The sequence below is a fragment of the Meleagris gallopavo genome, chromosome 8 (assembly GCF_000146605.3).
Source record: "Meleagris gallopavo isolate NT-WF06-2002-E0010 breed Aviagen turkey brand Nicholas breeding stock chromosome 8, Turkey_5.1, whole genome shotgun sequence".
Taxonomy (NCBI): domain Eukaryota; kingdom Metazoa; phylum Chordata; class Aves; order Galliformes; family Phasianidae; genus Meleagris; species Meleagris gallopavo.
This window is the reverse complement of record NC_015018.2, coordinates 28,103,704-28,124,029: the sequence shown is the minus strand read 5'-3', so window position 1 is coordinate 28,124,029 and position 20,326 is coordinate 28,103,704. Positions and strand designations below refer to the sequence as shown.

The window sequence follows — 20,326 nt, the reverse complement described above, 5'->3', positions numbered from 1 at the left end:
GTTTCTTTACATAAGTCTGTAGGATAGGTGACAGTTCAACTTTTACACAGAAATAATTTTCATTTTCTGAAAGGATTTTGTCTTTGGGTGCAGTGATTCTCTTTCAATTCCTTTTATTACCATAGAAATATAAAACTGAAAGTGAAGTCACCTACCTCTTGCCTTCTCTTTTTTTAATCTAAAAGAATCCCAGTTCATAAAGTCTTCCTTCAGAGTCTGTGCTTTCTAGACCTCTGTCTGGTCCCTACCACCTCTCACATCTTTGCTCCTGAAGCCATTTTCACAGCTTCACCATTTTACTGAAAAGGAGTTGATTTCAAAGCAAAATAAATTTTATTATTTAACTTCTCTTTCCCTTACTATTTTTTTTTTCAATCCAGTAGTAGCAAATCTGACTACAGTAAAACTTTCCTAGTTGCAGTGTTAAGCACGCTCCCTTTTTATGCATAGGCATAATTTACTAGCACTAGTAGTTGAGTAACACATTTTAGCATTCATAAACACTGATTATTTCCTTCATGAATCACCTTGAACTGCATTTCTCATGATTTTAACATGCACTCCCTTGTTGAGGTCTGGAATTCCCTTGATATAAAGCACTTTGCAAAGTGATATTTCTGTGTTACCACATGCACTGAAGATGAAGAAAATGAGTAATATAATTTTTACCACAGAATAACTGAGGTAAATCTTTTCTTATGACTGGTTTAAGGGAGTAATGCACTAAATCAGTACATTTTTATTATTTTCATGACATTAATATGGTAATCAGCCCTGGAATCACCATAAACATCCTAAAACATAGGCACAAATTAGGACTTCATGATGGAATGTGATCATTTCTATGCAAATGATTTTCAGTTCTTCCTATTGTTTGCTTTTTTTTTTTTCCTTTCAATGTTACCTTGGGATGTTTTGAAAGGACACTTGTTAAAAATACTCACATTTAATGATTCCACAGAATTCTTGTTCTAGTGAGCATTTAAGTCTACTGACCTGCAAACAAAGAGCTGGGCTTGGTGTCAGTTTTATGATTAAGCAGAAATAAAGTCAATAAATGTTGGTAAGGAACTGAACAAAAGTTATAATTTCCTCTCTTTACATGAATTGCATTGTTCCTTTACTGTAGATCTTCCTAACTCTGAAATACAAACTGTGCAACTACTCATGGCAAGAGAATGTCACAAACTACTTCAGAAATGTAATCTTGATTGAGGTCAGTAACATTCTGGCATTTTCTAACTCTGTTAGAATATCATTCCCAGAGTCCCTGGCCTTCTCAGTCATAAATGTTCTCTTCAAGAAAGGGATGCTTTAGCGAGAGCAACAAAGAACAAGCATAGACATTGAGAACCCCTCATGCTGCATCACAGCAGGAAAGAACACTAATAGCAGATTTTCCTTTTCATTTTCAAAAGTTAATGATGTTCTGTAATTATAAGTAGTGAAACTGGGGTACTATCTTCCAAGATGACTGTACAGTACCTCGTTCTTCTGGTTTTCATCTTGGGATTTCAGTTCCTCAATACATCAGCCTGGTAATTGCACACGGAGCTAATATCTGTCTCAGATGCAGCACTGATGTTAGCAATTAGCATCTAGTCAGCCAGAGAATATAGGATTCACTTTAACTTGTCCTGGATATTTGTTGAAAGAAAAGAAAATAAAACATAAGTGGAACAACAGATAAGTGAAACACCTGGGCATAACAAGTCTGTGGGGACAAATGCCACTTCTAGAAATGGTTCTTCCACACAGCAGCATATATTCAAGACCATGCAGAACTCCACACCATCAGCAGACACTCTTCTCATTTGTTTGCTGAAATAATTTTGTCTCAAAGGCTTTGAAAGATTTTCATCTTCATTTTTAATCAAAAGAGCATCATAGTGCATTTCATAAATAGCAGAAACAATATTTTCCATAATCACTGTGGAAAGTTTACCACGTCACTCTTCTTCAAAGTCACCTTTTAAACAGAAAACAGTTTATTGAGCTACTTTGTCCCTTAAATTAGCTTAAAAAGAAAAATGGGTAGCAACTCCTGTAGAGAAAGATCAAGAAATTCCCAGTGATTATTTCATTACACTTTACAAAAATGCCAAAGGTTTTGTGCTGTACAGTGTGAAAAATATCATATTTTCTAATGAAAAAAAAAAAAAAAGCCACTGAAGAATCCTTCTAATTAAGTTACTCCTGGAAGTCTGAATAATTTTGCTGTTTGTACAGCAGGCTTTCAACACTGGGAGGTCTGTTCATTACCCTTAGATTAAAAGGTGTGAACTTGTTATGAACTTCTTCCTAATGGAAGAAGAAAAACTAGCAAGGTGGGATATTAAAAATGCAAACAACTGGTTTTACAATGGAAACTGAATCTTCTGGAGGGATTTTTTTCTATTCTAGAATGATTTTCTTCTGTTTCCAAAAACACCATCTTTTGGAATTAGGATTGTGGTATCTAACACAACAGTGCACTAGGTATGGGTATTGAACATGGGTACCTGCCTTCTTTGGGTTTGCAACCAACACTGAGCTTTAAGTAATAGCAGAAAATATCCACTTTCAGTGCAGTTTTCAAGAAATTCTTTTTAACAAAGTACAGGTATAGCTGAACTGCTCCTTTCTAAACACTGGAGAATAAACATTCAGCACAAAGATCTTTGCAGCCACAATCATAGAGGAAAGTTGACACTTATCTCTTCCTGATTCACTGAACCCGTATGCCTGCATCTGTTGTGTCAGCATTTTCAGAAGCAGTAGCATGGAATAACACCTGGCTTGATCATGTGGTTAAGAATTACACTACAAGGAGAAAAACAACACAACCTAAAAAACACATGTAATTGAGAAGATGATTGATCTATCTTCAGAAAGTGAAGTGCTACAACCATTCAGTTACTCAGAATCCTAAAGACTGCCCATCACTACATGTAGCCTTGTTTGGTAAAGATACTGTACTCCCATTTCAGCACTGGCCAAATTCCTTTCAGATACAAAAACAGTCACACATTTTCTGTGTTACTGGGAAATAACCCAAGAGAGATTATAAACAATGTAATCTAAGAAGTTGGCTTTATGCCTTTGCAAAGGCTTTGATAGGTCCTGTTGGCTCACACCGACGTTTTGAAAATAGTTACACATATTTTACTGGTAGCAATGTTTTTCCATTGTTCTGAAATCCCAGCATGGGACCATTAAAGCAAATGTCCCTTTCAAGGCATAAAACAGAGCAGAGCAAGCAGATGTTGGGTACAAAAGATGGGAAGATGAAGAACTGGGATTTCAACCTCCGAGCATGATCAGAGATGGAGACCTGGACTCTGGAGTTTTAGTATCTTCTTCAGCACAGCAATTTTCTTAAACTGGCTAACACAAGAAATCACTGTTTTGAACCACTGTTAAGTTACCTTCTTAAAATATCATACACCCTTGTAGAGAGAAACAAACAATGAGATAAAGAACCCTGGAGACTGGAGTTCTGGAAAGGAATGTGTGCACGCAATATGGATATCTCATTGATGAAGATGTTTGACTTGGGTCTGAGAGCTAAGTGGCATTTTCTACATTTTAGACCCAGAAAATCCCATTACAGTTCAGATGACTAAGGCTCCAATTCCAAGAAAAGGATATTTAAATGAAATCCAAATCAGCTCTATAAGAAGATACTTAAATTGCTACTTATTATGCAAAAACTTAGCAATTTGTTAAACCTGTATCCAATTAAAATGAAATAAATTTCAGAATGCATTTAAATGCTTTTCTAAATTGGAACTTTAAAACTTTTTCCTGGAAACTGATAAGGAATATCTACAACAGTTGAGACTTACTGTAACATTTTCCATATTTCACTACAGTCACGCTTTTACACAGTCACTGGAAACTCGTAATGCAGACTTTGTCTACTTTCAAAAATTAATGCTCTCTGTGGGAGCTTTGTTAATAGTCACAACTTAATTGCTTTACAATGCTCTCCAATCAAGACCATTTCTAGCAACTCACTGGATTATAGTACTAACAAACTGTTCACCCCAGCAGTAAAAGTGATTGCCCAAAACTGTTACACAGAGATAGGCAGGGTATCCCTCCAACAGTCTAAACTGAGGAATTTGTTTGTGTTTCTACTGCACATCACCACTCTGCAAGAGAAAAACTAAAGTAAATCAATATTTTTACTTCTTTGGATTTCTGAATTTAACCACTGCTTCACTTTACTTGCCCTTGTCAGATTCGTTCTGCTCAGCAGTTGACAGAAGACACAGTTCTGGCCCATTTAAAGGGGATGTTTTTAACCTTCTGAATGAACAAAAACAAACTAGACCTTTTTCTTTCTTTCTGTGAATAGTCAGAACTTTTTAAATCAGTCTGCCCTGGGTTTTGCATAGTGGAATACTTGAAAAATCTGACCGACATCTAACCGCAGCGACTAAAAATCTTTTATTGACTTCAGTCAGTGGCCTTTGAATCAGGGTCTACAAGAAACCGTGGCTTTGTGTTTTAAGACAAATAAGAAAACAGAATTTAAAGGGACACATTGTTTCAAACAGACTCATTCAATTCCTTAGCAACAATTTAAGAAGTCACAAGGGAAATGAGTTTTTATGGTCTCATCATTTCTTTGATGTAAAAGTGCACACTCCATCTTTCTGGCATTTCATTCAACAGCCTCACATGAGAAAAAAGAGCCCCACTGTGCATAAAGAGAATAAAATATGTTCAAGAAGAAACAGGAAAAGAGATTCAGGTTAATACAAAGGTCAACCTCTTTCTGTGTTTCAAATCTGCACTTTGCTGAGATCTTAAAGAGGAGTAAAAAAAGCTTTAATCTTCAGTGCTGTCATCCTTCTGCTGGAGAACGAAAATCCAAACAGAAATGCTTTGGCTGATGTTAGCATTGTGAATTGCTGTTAAATCTTATATCTGTCCCTGAAATACTGGACCCGACATGGCACTCTTCATATTAAATAAAACTAATGCCTTGTGAAGGCTATCAGTGATCTCAAAATGCCAGAATCTGCCAGTCACTTTTCCTTCCTCCTCCCCTCATCTTATGCAATGACGCAGTGGGAGGCCTCAAGTACCCCAATTCCTGCACCAAACTTTTGGTCCAGGATGGAGGAATCAGTCCACCTCCCTGCCTTCCTTTGCATCTCTGAACCAATTCCCAGAAACTGGTCATAATCTGATGCCATCCCATAAGCAGCAGAGTTTTCAGGATCCTTCCCCTCCCAGGTGTGCTCTGCCTGGAGGCTGAAGGCTATCCCACAATAGGCTGTAGATACCAGTTTGAGCTGAAGGTCTCTCCAAGAGCACAGTGTAATGGCGGCCCAAGCTTCATCTCTGCAGAAGGGGAAGGAAGCACTGCTCTGCCCACTGCAGAAGAAATAGGCTGAACCATGAGGTTTTCAGGTACAGTGAGGCTGGGGATGGGCAATAGAGAGAAAAGCACCTCCACTGGGTCTGCCTGAGAGACATGGCTGGGAACTGCCCCATCTGAGGTAACGTGGAGAAGTGCAGAAGACCCTCTCCAAATGCAGTCATTTGATTTTCAGGATTTTCTCATTGTTTTGTTGTGTGTGCATTTTTGTACTGTGCATGTTTCTGGTGTGTTTCATTTTTCTTTTTTTTAATTCTTCTTCTCTTCTTACAAAAGAGCCAACCAAGCATGAGAAGCTACTACTGAGAGCACGTGAGCTGACAGGTCTGCCATAGAAATACTTCATCAGCTACTTTGAGATTAAGCTTAAAATGTTTTTTTAATGCCAATATTTTATTCATCCACACAATTACCTCTTCCTTGCAGGAGAACTGCTAGACAATTACAGTGCCTACTATTTATAACCTATCAAAGCTGGAAGTCAGTTCTCTTGATCACGTAGTGTGGGGCTCATTTCACCAGCAGTGGTTGAAAGAGTGAGAAAGTCTCCTCTGCCTGGCTGTGTTCTTTTCCACCTTAAAAGTGAAGAATTAATATATAAAAAGAAAAAAGAAAAAAAAGAAAAAAAAAGTACACAGCTATCTACCTAGTATCGTGCTATGTGGGTTGTATATTTTAAACATAAAAAAAAAATACAGGAAAGAGTTTGTATTTGTAGCTAGACAAGCACAAGGAAAAAGGTTTTCACACAGACATTAAGAATTTCCCTAATATTTAAAACTCTTTCCTGAATTATATTTTTCCATTACACTTTCCCAAAAGGACAAAATGGTCTATGTTTCCATTTTTATTTTTATTTTTTACTGGGGTGAGAGAAGAAGAGTCGACAATTAAGATTTATATTTTTTTTAATTTAACTGCTAAGGAAAGCACACCATAGGGCAACCACAGGAAAGAGAAAGTCCAAATTCATACAAGCTTCTATCTCCCAACTCATGGGAATAGCAGCATCAGCTCTTAGCGATGGAGCAGAAACCACTTAAAATGGATCTGGAAAGGTGGTGAGAACTGTGGCTGCTTCCATCCATAACTGTCACCCCAAACAACCCCATCATAGTTAGTGATAAATATGACAGTGAACATCACTATCTGAAAGCTGAATGTCAGATGAATAGGAATGAGAGCACACTGCCATTCAGTTTTGAAATCCTTACTACAAGAACAGCAGCTGCTATATGCTTTGCCTTTTGTTCAGGCAAAAGAAACGAGACTTTTTCTTACTCTGCTGCAGATGTAAAACGTGTTTCATTTAGCATGCCTAAAACCAACAGCTCTCTATATGAGCACAGAGCTCAGTGCCATATCACACAAGTCTTGAGTACCTTTGAAATATTCTTTCACTCCAGTTTCCCTAGTTCAAAATAGTGGTGTTTAGCTGTTGGAATTCACCAGTTCACGTGTCTGATGGGAAGAGGTTTGGCACCATCCTGGCAGAAAGGTTGCGTGAATGCACTACCAGCTGCAGTGATTTATAGAGGGGACGAAGGAATAAGCAAAGTCACAGGTAGAGATAAACAGCAGCATGAGATTACAGCATCAGGAAGAAATCTGTTTAGAATAGAAAACAAGGAATAAATATTTTTCTCTCCACTATGAACAACCTTTACATTTCAATCTTCTGGCTTAGTGCCTTTAGCTATCATTTGAGACTTCTTGTTCTGCTGAATATTTTTGCATCAGAATTCTGCAGTCTAATGTCTTTTCAGAATAAATTTTAAGTTCTTCTTCATCCTTTCATCCTTTGGTAACAAGCGTAGACACAAACATACCTGCTCTGCTTCTCCCTTCTCTGTAGCTGAAGTGCAATTTACACTTTTGTTTGTTCAGTCACCAGCCCCTCCAGCATACGTAAATGATGCAGCTGACTGGATGCATTGTGAAGAACTTCAAAACTATTTCTCAGCAGAATATTTACTCAATGATTAGAGAAAAGCTTTCTAATATTTGTATACAAAACATTTTCACATGAAGATGGCACGTTTAAGCTTTGAAGAGATGATAATCATATATCATATCCCTCTAGTTAAAAAATTCATGGGTGCTCTACAGAAATATCAGGAACTCGTGTTTCTCTGCAGCTGTGTTACTTCTTTAATTAAATGCTTCTTACGAGGACGTACAGGGCTACAGGGCTATGAAGGATTTGGCCTCTATAATGCAGGCAGTACCCTGCAAATCGTGGCCACGCGGCCTGATGTGAGTAATGGACTCGTAAGTGGCTGCAGGATCTGCTGCCTCATCCCAGGAATTGCACCGCATTGATTTCCTGCCCACGAACCTGTCTCCTCTGCCCTTCAACCCACCTCCACAGTGGCTGCTCTCATGAAGTATGCATCCAAGGGAGAGGACCTAAAGAGCAGGCTGATACTGCAAAGCCACATCGATACGTACATTCCTGCTGCCTCTTCCGCGTTTTGGTGCTGTTTTTTATCCACTAAAGAAAAACGGTTTTCAGGATTGTTGTTTTCCACGTTCTCACTCCCTTCTGCCTTTGGTAATTGGAGGGAAGGTAGAGATGCATTAGGCATCCTGACAGTTTCTTACTCTGTTGCAGAGAGAATGTCTCGTGGAGATTTTTTACATAGGTTCCTGGCCAAGTTTCAGAGAAGGTCATTGCAAACTACCCCTTTTCTATTACATCACTACAAACTGTGCTGGTTTTGGCTTTGAGATCCACTAGAGGAAAGCAAGAGCATTCCAAGTGTTGGGAAGGTATGTTTATGCAGAGATTATGCTTATCAACAATAGGGAGTGCCAGAATTCCTTCTTTGTGAAAATAAAGAAGATATCCTACCAATGAATGGCTACACTCAACAAAGCAGCAGCCACTGACAAAAATTCCTGACATGTCCCATTTATAGCACACGGCTATAAATACAGTCATTTCTGCAAAGCAGGTAACTGTGTTTGATACTGAGTAAGAAGAGACATTTTTGAGAACCTATATATGAGTTCCTAATAAATAAACTGTAATTTTACGCTGCTTGAATAATGTTGACAAAAGCTAGAGATATAGCTGACAAAGAAAGAAGATAGAAAACCATCACCTTAAAAATGAAATTGATACTGAACCGAAGAACAATATCATTCAAATAATAATGCTACAGTGTATCACCCTTTTAGAATTCTGTACGAAACATTGATTAGATTGTTTAGGAATAGATGTCATGTTTTAGATAGAAATATTTATTCTGGGAAAAACAAATTAACCAGCTGCCAATCCCGTGACTATTGTCAATCAAATTGCATTATGAATGAGATAGGTACACCCATCAAACAGCGAGGTGGCCTATAAAATACAGTAGAAGACAAAAGAAGAAAATTTACCTCCCTGCTCAGGGAAATAGGAGATCACGTGAAGTGTAGAAATATTGGCTGCCATGAACACTTACCTTCTTCCAGTCATTTTGCTTTTCCTGTTATCCCCCACCCCCTTCCATGTAGCAGCACTTGGCAGTATACTGGCCACATTCTTCCTCAGGAGTGTGCATGGGCTGCCTGGAGAGGTGTGGGACACAGAGGTGAGGTCAAGGGGGAAAGGAGATGAGAGGCTCTGGCTCTGATACTTCTGATGCTTGCAAGGCTTGGGAGAAATTTAGAGAGCAAGGGCAGGACATGGACTGATGCTGTTTCAGGGCCCAAAGAGAAAGCAGAGTGAAGGCAGGATAAGAGTTAATGTGTCCATCCAGAATCAGGTCCATTTAAACTTTCAGTTGCCTGTGTCTTTTTCCTACGCTTACATGGAGGTTCTTTTGTGTCACCACATCCCCCTCCCTTGATCCTTGTTTTTCTCTAAGGCATTATCTGGTTTTAAATTATGTAACAATAATGATGCTTTTGAAACAGTAATGTAATTGAACGATACGCTACATCCTTTCTTTTGTGCGTAACCTTTAAAGGACACATTTATATAAAATATCCAGCAATGCCCTCCTTTTTACTTCCTGGCTAAACGCACCTGTAAGACTCTATTTACTTACCATAATAGTGCAGGAATTCAAAATTTAATAATGCCCAAATTTTTATAAATACACATCTTTCAGCTGAAAACGCAATGCTGATTTATGGGGTAATTCCTAAGGCTTTTATAATCAGTACGTGTGTCACAGTTTTCTCAGTTTCCTTATTTATTTATTTATTTATTTATTTTACAAAAGAAGATGCAGTTTAACTCAGTTTTCACCCAAAAGAAATGGGAAGGATCCAAGACTGACCTATGAAACAAGAGGAGCCTTAGACTTGTTAGGCATGGAGACTGAGATGCATTTCTGCACAGCAGAGCAGGAGCTGTGTGGTTCTGGGAAGGAATATCTTGACGGAAAAATCAGGGAAATAAATGACTTTTGAGGCTAATCAGACAAAAAGACTGAAACATTTGACTTACGTTACAGTGATGCCATGGCTGCAGAGGCTTTGGTACTCTACTGCCAGCAGTAAAGTAATCCATGAATTTTTTAAGCAGAAGGTCTTTTGACGTAAGGAAAGCCTCTCTTACTTACGGTTGTTTTAGGCATTTCTGTGCTCCCTCCCAGTTTGTGCCAAACATGATACTCTGAGATTTGGGCAGAATGGCCACCCAGGCAGCAGCAGTGAGTACAGCCTTCCTCTGATACACACTGCTCAATGTTTGCAAACCCTTTGCAATCTGCTGGTGTTGTTGCTGTACATCAGCAGTTCAAATGTTCAGTATTTTAAGTAAATAGGGGATCGCAATGCTGCCAGCCTGATAAATATCAGAGGATTGAGTTTGCTAAGGAAACTAAAGTAGTTCCAAACTAATTTAGTGTGTTAAATCTGCATTTGGGAGATGGAAAACCCTCTTCATTTTAGTGTTTAAGCTCAGAGCAATTTTTGTGTGCATTCTATTGTGTTCCTAACTATATAACAGGCAAATAATGCTTATCTTTAGGCAGATGGATACATCACTAAAAATGACAAGCCCATTAGATCAACAAGGGCTATATAATTATCATGGGGAAATAAAGCCAATAAATCTATCTGGTATAAATTATGGGCTTATGAAGTCATACATAATGAAATAAATATTTAATTTTTCTAAAATCCAAAGTCTTCCTTTGGAAACAGGAATATTAAAAATTCATTTCCATTTCTTATGTCGGGAGCAGTGTGGTTGAGTGGTTTCAGCACAGGCGTGCACTCCCAGGCACTTCTCAGTCCTATTCCTGGTTCTGCCATTGATTCACACTGTTCTGAGCCAAACTGTTCCACCTCTTTGTACTCCTTCGCCCATCTGTAAAGCTGAGATAATGCTCACCTGCTCCATAGAATCATTAGGAGAATTAAGAAACATCTGCTCTGCATCTTGAAGGCATGAAATACCCTCAAAATGCAAAACAGCATTATTTGAGAGATAGATAAAGCCTTCCAGGGTTTGGAGATTTTCACTTTGTCACCAAACCTCTCACTACCTGGCAGGATTGATTTCTATCTCACTAATTCAGTCAGCACTCTCTTTCTATAATATTTATTATTTCACTCTCCTTAGCTAAGTCTGTCGCCATTAAAAGAGATCTGTTTACTGTAAGTCAGCTCTTCCAAAAAATAATTGGCAGCAAGTTCCTGGTGGAGACACAGCAAAGGGAACATCATCCTCTGCAAAAGATTCACCCGCAGCCAACACAGGTCCCGCTCTGAGAGCAAAGATGCAGACTGTGTCTGCTTCATAATTATGGAGGAAAGGTGAAGGAAAAGGGCTGTTTAGGGATGTAAAATTATAAAATGGAAGCACAAGCAAAGAGGAAAACAAAAGTTTAGTAATTAGAACTTTTGATATATGCTGGAATGGAAACAACTTCTCTATAAGGAATGAAGAAAATATTTATTTTCATCTAATATTTTGTAAACTGTGTGGAACAGTCTATGGCAACTCCATCAAGAAGACTGTAATACTTCTATTTCAAAACTGAAGTAAAATAGTTTTCCTTCTTGATCAGTAATATTGTATGCCATTCTACTGCAGCCATATTGTATCTATCCATTCTATGCAGCATATTTCCAAGTTTATTTGATTTCTTTGCCAGTCCTCTTCCAAATTTTATCATATATACATATCTAACTTCAGTATTTATTGACTTTTCTAAAGTCAATAAAAAATGAACCTGGTGATACAATTATTTTAGTACATTTTGTTTAGCTTCATTGTTACACTCTCAACTAAATTCTTTTTGTACACTTAAAACTCAAGTAGAATATTTTAGGAAGGTAGGAATGGTAGAAAGGTAGGAAACAAACTGTGTTAGTTTTAAAAGTCAGTATTTGGGAGAAAAAAAAATACAAAAAAACCTATGCAGCTCAACAAACAAAACCCAAACTGAAAAAAAGGGTACATAACACTTCCTAATTGACACAGAAGGCAGATGAGTCACACCATCCATTTTTGCCAAAGGTGGTTTAGAATTGGTGTTATGTGTTCTGCTATGCTTGGCTGGCATTAACAGTGACCTGCACGATTACCTGAGAAGTCTGACCCGAAAAGCAGCAAGGCTTTAATTGTTGTTAAGGAATCCACTTTGGCCTTGAAGCCTTTATTCCGTTTCACATAAACTCTGCTCTCTGCCATCAATCTGCCTTTCTGTAATCCCAGAGATTAGAAGGGCAGAAAGAGGCATTCTCATACTTATCCTTCAGACTCATCTGTTAGGTAACCTGGAGGCAAGTTACACTGGATCAAGCTTTGGCTGAGCTGAGTTCCTCCTTGTAGGAAGTCAATGGCCTTGACTTAATGGTTTAAGTACCCATTCTGCTTTTGGTCACTTAATTGTCCAATTAATTTCTTATTTCTAGGTGCAGAGCAGGCTTTTTTGATCTTTATGTGAGAGGGAAAGAAGCTGTAACCCACTGGAAAGGACAAAACAAGTATTTGCAGACTGATCGTATCACTTAGTTTTATTTTAAAGAAGAGTGAACCAATTCAATCTCTAAATAAATGGCAGATTTCCCAAACCTTGAGTAACGTTTGCAGCCCTGCAGTGAACTCTCTCCATTATGCCAGCTTTCTCTCAAAAAAATCCTGTTATAAATGCCTGGAATCATTTCACAGTGGCCTCATCCGGAAGATGAACTTTTCTAGAAAATAATTTGTCACTGCCATATCTGTAGGTATGTAAATCCGTGCTCACAGGTAAAAGATCATCTGACAGTACCTGAAAAAATCAGTTTACTGTACAGACACCAAACTACTTCCCTTCCACATACATCACATGCAGCATTATTTGCAGCAAGCATGACAAATTGCTGCAAACACACAGGCTCAGCATCTACAGCCGTAACCACGACAACTGTCCTGCAGCTACACAGGCTAGGAAAAGATCTCCAAAATACTTGTGTCTGCTGCAGCAGGATCTCATCTTTCTGAGGCAATTCGAAGCATTTCACAAACGAAACGTCAGAATTCATCTGCCTGGGGCACTGGCACAGATGTTGTGCTGTGGATTCGGAGGGAGGGCTGTGCTGTCAGAACCACAGGAGCCCAGCACTGAACACTGCACAGTGGTGCTGGCTGAACAAGATCCTGAGCAGCCTCGATGAGGGATGGGGACAGCCTACTTGAGCACAACAGTGTGGGCTGCAAAACTTAAGGGCAAGGATACCAAGCACTACAACAGTGCTTTGATTCTAAACATTGAAGAACTTGTATGTTAGTGTAATTGCCATATCAATAGCTCTTTGTATTTTACCCATCCACAATGCCAAATAGTGCTCTAAATATGTCATCATCTCTAAGATGTCTAAGTGCTCCAGTTTACCCCACGAACAGCTATGCAATCATAATATGTTTTCGAAATCATTCACAGAACAATAAGTTCTGACTTCCTTGGTTGGTTGGTTTTCATTTAAAATAAAACAAACACAAAAACAAAAGCTAAAATCTAGTTCCTGTTAAAGAAAAAAACACCTTCATATCCCAGAACAAATATCTTCGGCTGTGTCAAAGCCCAGAGAAGCTGGAGTTCATATGGCAGCCATTCCCAAATGCACCATGAATGCCACCCACAGAACACGCTTCAGATAAAGTTTGCCGTTTCCTTTTGCTACATTCTTTGGGAGTCTTTCCATTCTGCCTTGAACATAGATCTCAGCACAAAGGACTGCAATATGCAGCTCCAATTCACGACAGAGTGCCTATGCCATGAAAAATCTCAGCACCTTCAATGAGATATTGGTATATCTAAGGCTTATTAATATGAGCAGGAGTTGATGACTAACATGAGAATCTGCTTCAAAAATACCACTGCTAGAGCTGACATATTATTATAGACAGTCTATTGTACTTGCAAAAGACAAGTAAAGAGCTTTTGGTTGAGAATACATGTCAGAAAAATGACATGTTTTCATCACTTCCAGCCCTAGTTAAAAAAACTCTGAATACATTAACCAGCTGAAGGAAAAATACTTTCAGCTTTTGTATCGCAGTGGGAATCTGTAAATCTGCTACAGTGTAACAGACAACTAGTTTGAATTCAACCATTTATCGTTTCCAAAAAGTTTTTTTGTTTTTTGTTTTTTTTTTAATTCTATACATATACAAATAGAGGATTTTTCACTGAGTTCCCCATGCTCCACTTTTGGAGATCCTGCAAACGGAAGGAGTTTTGGGTGGGCAGAACTGGTTCAGTAATTGCAGCTAAGTCGTTATCTAATACAAAGCTTTAGCTTGTTATTTCATCCCTAGTACACGTTCCTGTATGCTAATTCAAAATGATCCAAATCATCTGATGAAAATCTGGTAACTATTTCAGCATGCAACCTGCATGGGACCCCATGCTTTGCTTTCAGTAACTTCTTATCAGGAGTGGGTATTCTGTTTTGTTTCCTAGACCAGACTTGCTATTTCCTTTATCCAGAAGGCTTCAGCTATGCTCTGGGGACTGAATTCCATGCATCTGTAGGAATGGCTGTGTTATCTCTAGGAATGCCTGGCACCGCTTCTGAAATGGGTTGCTTTTGTTGGCACCAGCAAGTATCTGAGCATACTTGTTTTGGCTAAAGTTTTCCTTTTGTAATCTAATACTGACCCAGAATCATCCTTTCATGCAAATAAGTGTGCCCGACTGGATGGAAAGCACAGGTCCTTCTCTGTGATTCTGTATTTCTTAAGCTAAGCTGGACATCCTTTCCAAATTCAGACCAAAGAATGAGTCTATCACGCTCCTTGAAAGGAATATTTTACTGTCTACATGGATAAGAGAATGGAAACATGAGATCTAGTCCTACAGTCTTTACTCAAATCACTTTCATAGGAAATCCAGATTCACTCTAGATTTAAGAATAAAGGGGAAAAAAAGAGAACAAATTAATTGCAAATTACACAGTTTTTCTGGTTTTGTCGGTGGTGGTTGTTTTGTATTAAAAAAAAAAAAAAGAAGGTGACTGATTATTTGTAGGAAGCAAATAAAAAGGAAAAAGGATAAAAGGAGGGATGTGGCCATGGATACACCACACAGGCTTCTATCAGAGACTCATCTGCAGCCAGGAGCTTTACTGAAGTGGCTAAAAGGAAGCACCAAGGGGATTCATGCTTTGAAAAGTCTGAAAATGCAACTATGCATATCATCTCAACAATATTATTTTTATGTATTTATTTCTATATATAGCCCAGAACACTTAGGAGGCAGCAGCACGTCAACAGTGACACAATAGTTATTACTATATATCATTTGTGCAGTGTCATAAGTGTTCAGGGCAGACAGGAAAAAATGCTTTCCCAGAAAGTACATGTTATAAGGATGTTTAATTAATCTAATGGCTTAGTGGGTGCCATTAAGCACCTCTTTAGGTTAATTTCAGTCTCAGCAGGCAGGTGGATAAATAGGAAGCTATTTTACTCCTTCTTCCAGACAAAGCATCATTTCATTAGACCAGAAGGGATTGGGCTTTTTCAGACATTGCATTTATCTGACTGCTCTGTGAAGTGACAAATCCTCATTCTGTTTCAAGCCTTACAATAGCAGGGAGCCCGCTGCTGGAAAGCCCCTCTAGGTAACAGCTTATGTCTCCAGTGCTCTCTTACTCACACACTAAGAAATGTGGGAATTTAAGGGCAAACTTGAAGCTGGACAGCAATGTCCGTTTCTGAAGTGGAATTACACTTGTGACCACACTGCTGCTCTCAGCCCCAGACAGATCAGCTCATTCTCATTTAGAATCATAGAATTGTTTGAGCTGGTAGAGACCCTTAAAGGCCATCTGGACCAACTCCCTGCAGAGAACAGGGACAGCCTCAACTCTGTCAGGTGCACAGAGCCCACACCAGTCAAAGCAACCTGATCTAAATGTAGATTCAACTCCACTGCACAGACAATAAGCCACCAGATAAACTGAGGATCCACCCAAACACTGCAATCTCAATGAAGAGAATGACTTACTGCTATCAACGCCAGTTGTCTCTGGCAAGAACCACCCACGTACGAAGCACAAAGACGCATCTAGAGTAAACTGCAGCAGATAAGCTCTCAGCATTTTCTAAGCAAGCATGATAGATTTCTCAAGGTTAAATTTTTTTTTTTTACTTTTTTTTTACTATTTTTATTTTTTACTAAATGCTACAAATGTCTGTTTATTAAACATTTTTCAAATATTACTCAAACTAAAACATCTCTTGCTTTCCGTACAGTTCACCTTTTTAACGAGAACACCTTTTTATATGACCTTGCATAGGCTGAGGCAGTTAAACAAACACGTTAAAGGACTCAGAAATTGATTTTGACAGAAGTAAAATCCAGCACTGAAAATGCAAAGAAAAAACCGTGGTTTAACAACCTCACCATACATTACACACGAACTGACAAAAATATCTCTAGGGCTTTGCATTTATGCACTAGAGTTCAGATACTTAAAAGTTTTAACATTTAAATCTGGATTTACTTGTTATCCTAAGCAGCCTCCTGCAGTTTTACAGCACTAAGTTCTTCAGATTTGTCTAATTCAAGGCTGCACATGCATGACATATTGAAGCAGCTTTAAGAAAACACACTTGTTCCTGAGTTACTGGAGCAACCTCACCTTGTTCTGAAATCAAGGGTGTATCTGAATAACATGACATGGACACTGCTCGTCCTGGGCAGCCCTCAGAGACCCGTGGTACCCAAACCTCAGCAGCACTAAGGTTCTTTGTTTGCAAGCAAAAAAGTCATTGAGAAATAGGTCCTATATCACCTACAGCTTGGCTTCTATCTGATCTCATCCCCAGCATCAGAAGGAACAGAAAGAGAAAAGTTAAAAGAAAAAAAAAAAAGTAAAAATCAAAGAGGAATTTATTTTTTGTACATTCATCATTTCAAAATTGGAATATAGCAGCATTTCAGGTCTTATTAATAAATCGGAAAGAATAAACTGGACCAATTTAACATGAAATTCACTATAAGACACAACGAAGTGGAAGGAAATTGTTGATAGCCATCAAAACAAAAAGAAGGCAAAGATGAGAAACGAACCTAATATGCATTACCAACATTATTTACAGACCACGTCAGGCTTAGTTTCACTGAATAGCTTCTCAGCTTGCTTATTATCAGGCATTTTTGTGGTATTTAAATGTTGAAACTGCAGATAATTTGTATTCCTTTCCCCACTGCAACAGGAAAGTTTAATACAGAAGATAATATCAGCGTTTGAGATCCTGTTACACTCTCAGCAAGGTGTACCTGCTGTGATCAGATGCTGAGAGAAGGCTCTTTGTCAGACCCATTTCCACAAATTCTTTGCTCATTTTCTATTATAAATAGTGCACACTGCAAAACAGTGCATATTCTGAAGAGGCACTAAGAGTAAAACAAGATTTTCTTGCTTAGCATCAGCCCCAAGATGCACAAACCTAAGGAGAGACCAACACATCCATTTGATGGCATATGTGCTTACACACCCATAAACTCCTTCGTGTCTCAAGGCAACACACGGGGGGAGCAGGCAGTGAGTCTCATCCCATCCCACAGAGCCTTTCTAAACAAAATAAAACGTTAATTTTTGTCCTCGAGCAATGGTTGTCTGTAAGCCTGTGCGATCAATGCAGCAGCCAAAGATGTTGTTATTAAAACGCCCCTTTCAATGTGCTTCATTCTTCACGTTCCTGAGCACTAATAGAGAAATGTTGAACCTGTGCCTGAGCGCGTATCATTCAGGTGTTGCTCTGCTGGGATCTATTTTCATCCCATGTGAACACTGTGCTGCTTAACAGCAGGGTTACAGGGGCCAGCTCATTAGTATTGGAGGGAAATGGCAGCTGGGGAAACAAAAATTCAATGCCGAAAGTTACAAATGGTTTCAGCATTATTAAAAACTTCTTGCACTAGCACTTTTGGGAAAAAAAAAGTTTTCCTCTTTTTTTTTTTTCTTTTTTTTCTTTTTTTGAGGGCAGCTGACAGTGGCAGAACCTTAACTATGTAAATACCACAAAGCCAAAGTTCGACACCTGCCTCCTCCAGCACATACCTTTGTTTTCAGAATTTGCTTGAGATCCAGAGGCTGAATGCTGATGGAAATGTAGACCTCAATGTGCTCTTTTTAGAAGCTGGTGCCCATCTGCCTGCGCTCATGAGACAAATGCCACCATCTCCTCACTGTAAGTTCATCATTGGTCATTTCAATGTCTGGTGGGAAGTTTACTCTTGCTGCTCCCATTATAAACTGTTAGCAAGCCTGTATCTTTCTTTTAGTCATTAACAAACAAACAAACAAACAAACAAAAACAAAAAAAAACCCTGATTTCGAACCTCAGTATACTTGGGGCAAGTAGGTATTCACCTGCCATCCAGCCAGTGTTATGGTCTTCTCTCTCAAATACACTCCATTTTCTGGTGTTTACTTCTCACTCCCACAATTTCTTTGCAACCATCAGTATCGGTGTTTCTCAGACTTCAATAAGAATTACATTTGTTACTTGTCAGCAAAGCACTGAGGGGGTGAGGGAAGCCAATTTACATACACAATTGCAGTCACATAGCTCACATACACAGATTTTTCTTCCAAACTACCTTCCACTGACTTGAGATGACTTTTCTGGTAGCCACACTTACAAAAAATCGGGCGTTCCACGGCCACTCACCATTTTTCTAATCCACTGGAGTACTGTTTTGAGTTCTGACGAAAATTCTAAAGTATTCTAGCGAAAATTGGCCAGCCTGTCTCCTCATCATTTCAAAACCTTTAGAAATACTATTTACAAAGCATGCAACTGAAAAGCTACATTGAATAATGTATAAAGAACACTTTTCTTTGAATTTCATAGCCTTTTGATGGCAAAAAACACTGACAGACTGAAAGATGTGATTCTGCCATGTAGCACACAAGATGAAGGTCTCTGTAGAGCTCTCTCTCTCTTTTAAACATATCCATCTCATGCAAGTGGATACCTGGGACTCCCATTACATTACACTTTTTTGTTTTATTATTTTTTTAATAACTACTTTTGAGTGTTGGCTTTGTTTGTTCCTCCTGGATCCTGGTCCTGTAGCAGTGGGACTGCCCAGAAGGCGAAGGACTGGTTTCACAACCTCTTGCACATCAATCCCATGGCCTTCATCCCCTCCTCTTTCAGCCACAAGGCAGGGAAATCACTTCAGGACAAGCACAGAATACCATATATTTAATTCAACTCTTTCAAGAAATTCCTCAACAGTGCTCTCTGTTAATAGCCATATCATTACCTGTGCTTTATTCCCACTGTAAAAGTTAGTCATAATATACCATCTGTTCCCCCCTTATTCAGCAGCTAGCACATAGCACTACATACAGAGCATCAGCCAGTCCTTTCACCATGCAGATAAATTCACAGCCATAATTTTGACTGATTCATTTGTAGAAATATAGAATTCTCCCTCCTCAAGCACGATTGTCACAGTGCGCTTCTTCTCAAAAAGTAGAATTATTAATTTAACCCCTGCAGCAGTCTCAATGCACATTGCATATGAGATACTTAATGTGCACAGCTGGTGTGACCATTTAAAAAAATTAGGGAGAAAATAGCTTATTGGTTTTCAATTTCCTCCCAAAAAGAAAGAAAGAAAAAAAGGCACATTTTGTTCTGCTCTAATTAGTATGTGTGCCAGTGCATGACTTCCAAAGCAGGCAGATGCTTTGAATGAAGTGTAATGTAGATTTTCATTAATCTTCTTTGGCACAAGACTTTTCTTCTGTTATGTGTATGCAGGAAGTAATGACTAGAGAAGATGAGCAATCACAGGCAGTTCTAACCAACTTAAGCTGGCTTTTGTAAAGGGCAGGATAGGGTCACCAAAGAGTACGGTTACCTCAGTGTATGACGTCTCCCTGTTTCTGGTTTTTCAGGATAATAAAGGTTTTGAAGTAATTCCTTTTTAATAATAACGCATTAAAAAACTCAGACATGCTAACTAAAGAAATTAAATATCAATGTACTGAATAATGCATGCATTTCAACCAGCTACACGGCTGATCCAGAAGAAAACCACAGACACACTTTCCTTTCAGGAGGCACAGAATTAAAAATTGTACTTCCTGAAACTGCATTGATTTCTGGTTCAAAGCCAGTATGGAGAAGGGCCCCATCTTGCTGAAACTATCAATTACAGCCTATCAATAAGCAGTTTAAAGAAAAGTTGGAATTACTTTCATCTTTCCTCACTTCAAGTTAGAAATATTCTCAATTGTTTTAGGTATGACTGAGGGGAAAAATAACAAAAAAAGCTTGAGGCAGAGGCTGTGGATGTTTGTTCTTATTAAATAGCCAAGCTGGGTCATTCTACCAAAGAGCCAGGTTCTGCCCTTGATTCACGTCCACGTATCACAGTAAGAACTAAGATGCTTCGGGCTCTCTGAATTATGAGAGCATACTGATGATGTGAATTTTTCCAGTGCTGAGTTTGCATTCAGAATAACATAACACCAAAAAAATCTGCT

The 20,326-nt window shown here is 38.7% G+C and overlaps 1 long non-coding RNA gene across 1 annotated transcript in view; it reads right to left on the bottom strand.

Annotated features, from left to right (window-relative positions):
• LOC104912039 overlaps positions 1-20,326 on the bottom strand; it is a 38,127-nt gene that overhangs the window by 5,300 nt on the left and 12,501 nt on the right. Inside the window, exon 2 of the long non-coding RNA XR_004160555.1 lies at positions 945-1,637. This is a non-coding gene — a long non-coding RNA (uncharacterized LOC104912039). The remainder of the gene's footprint in view (positions 1-944; positions 1,638-20,326) is intronic.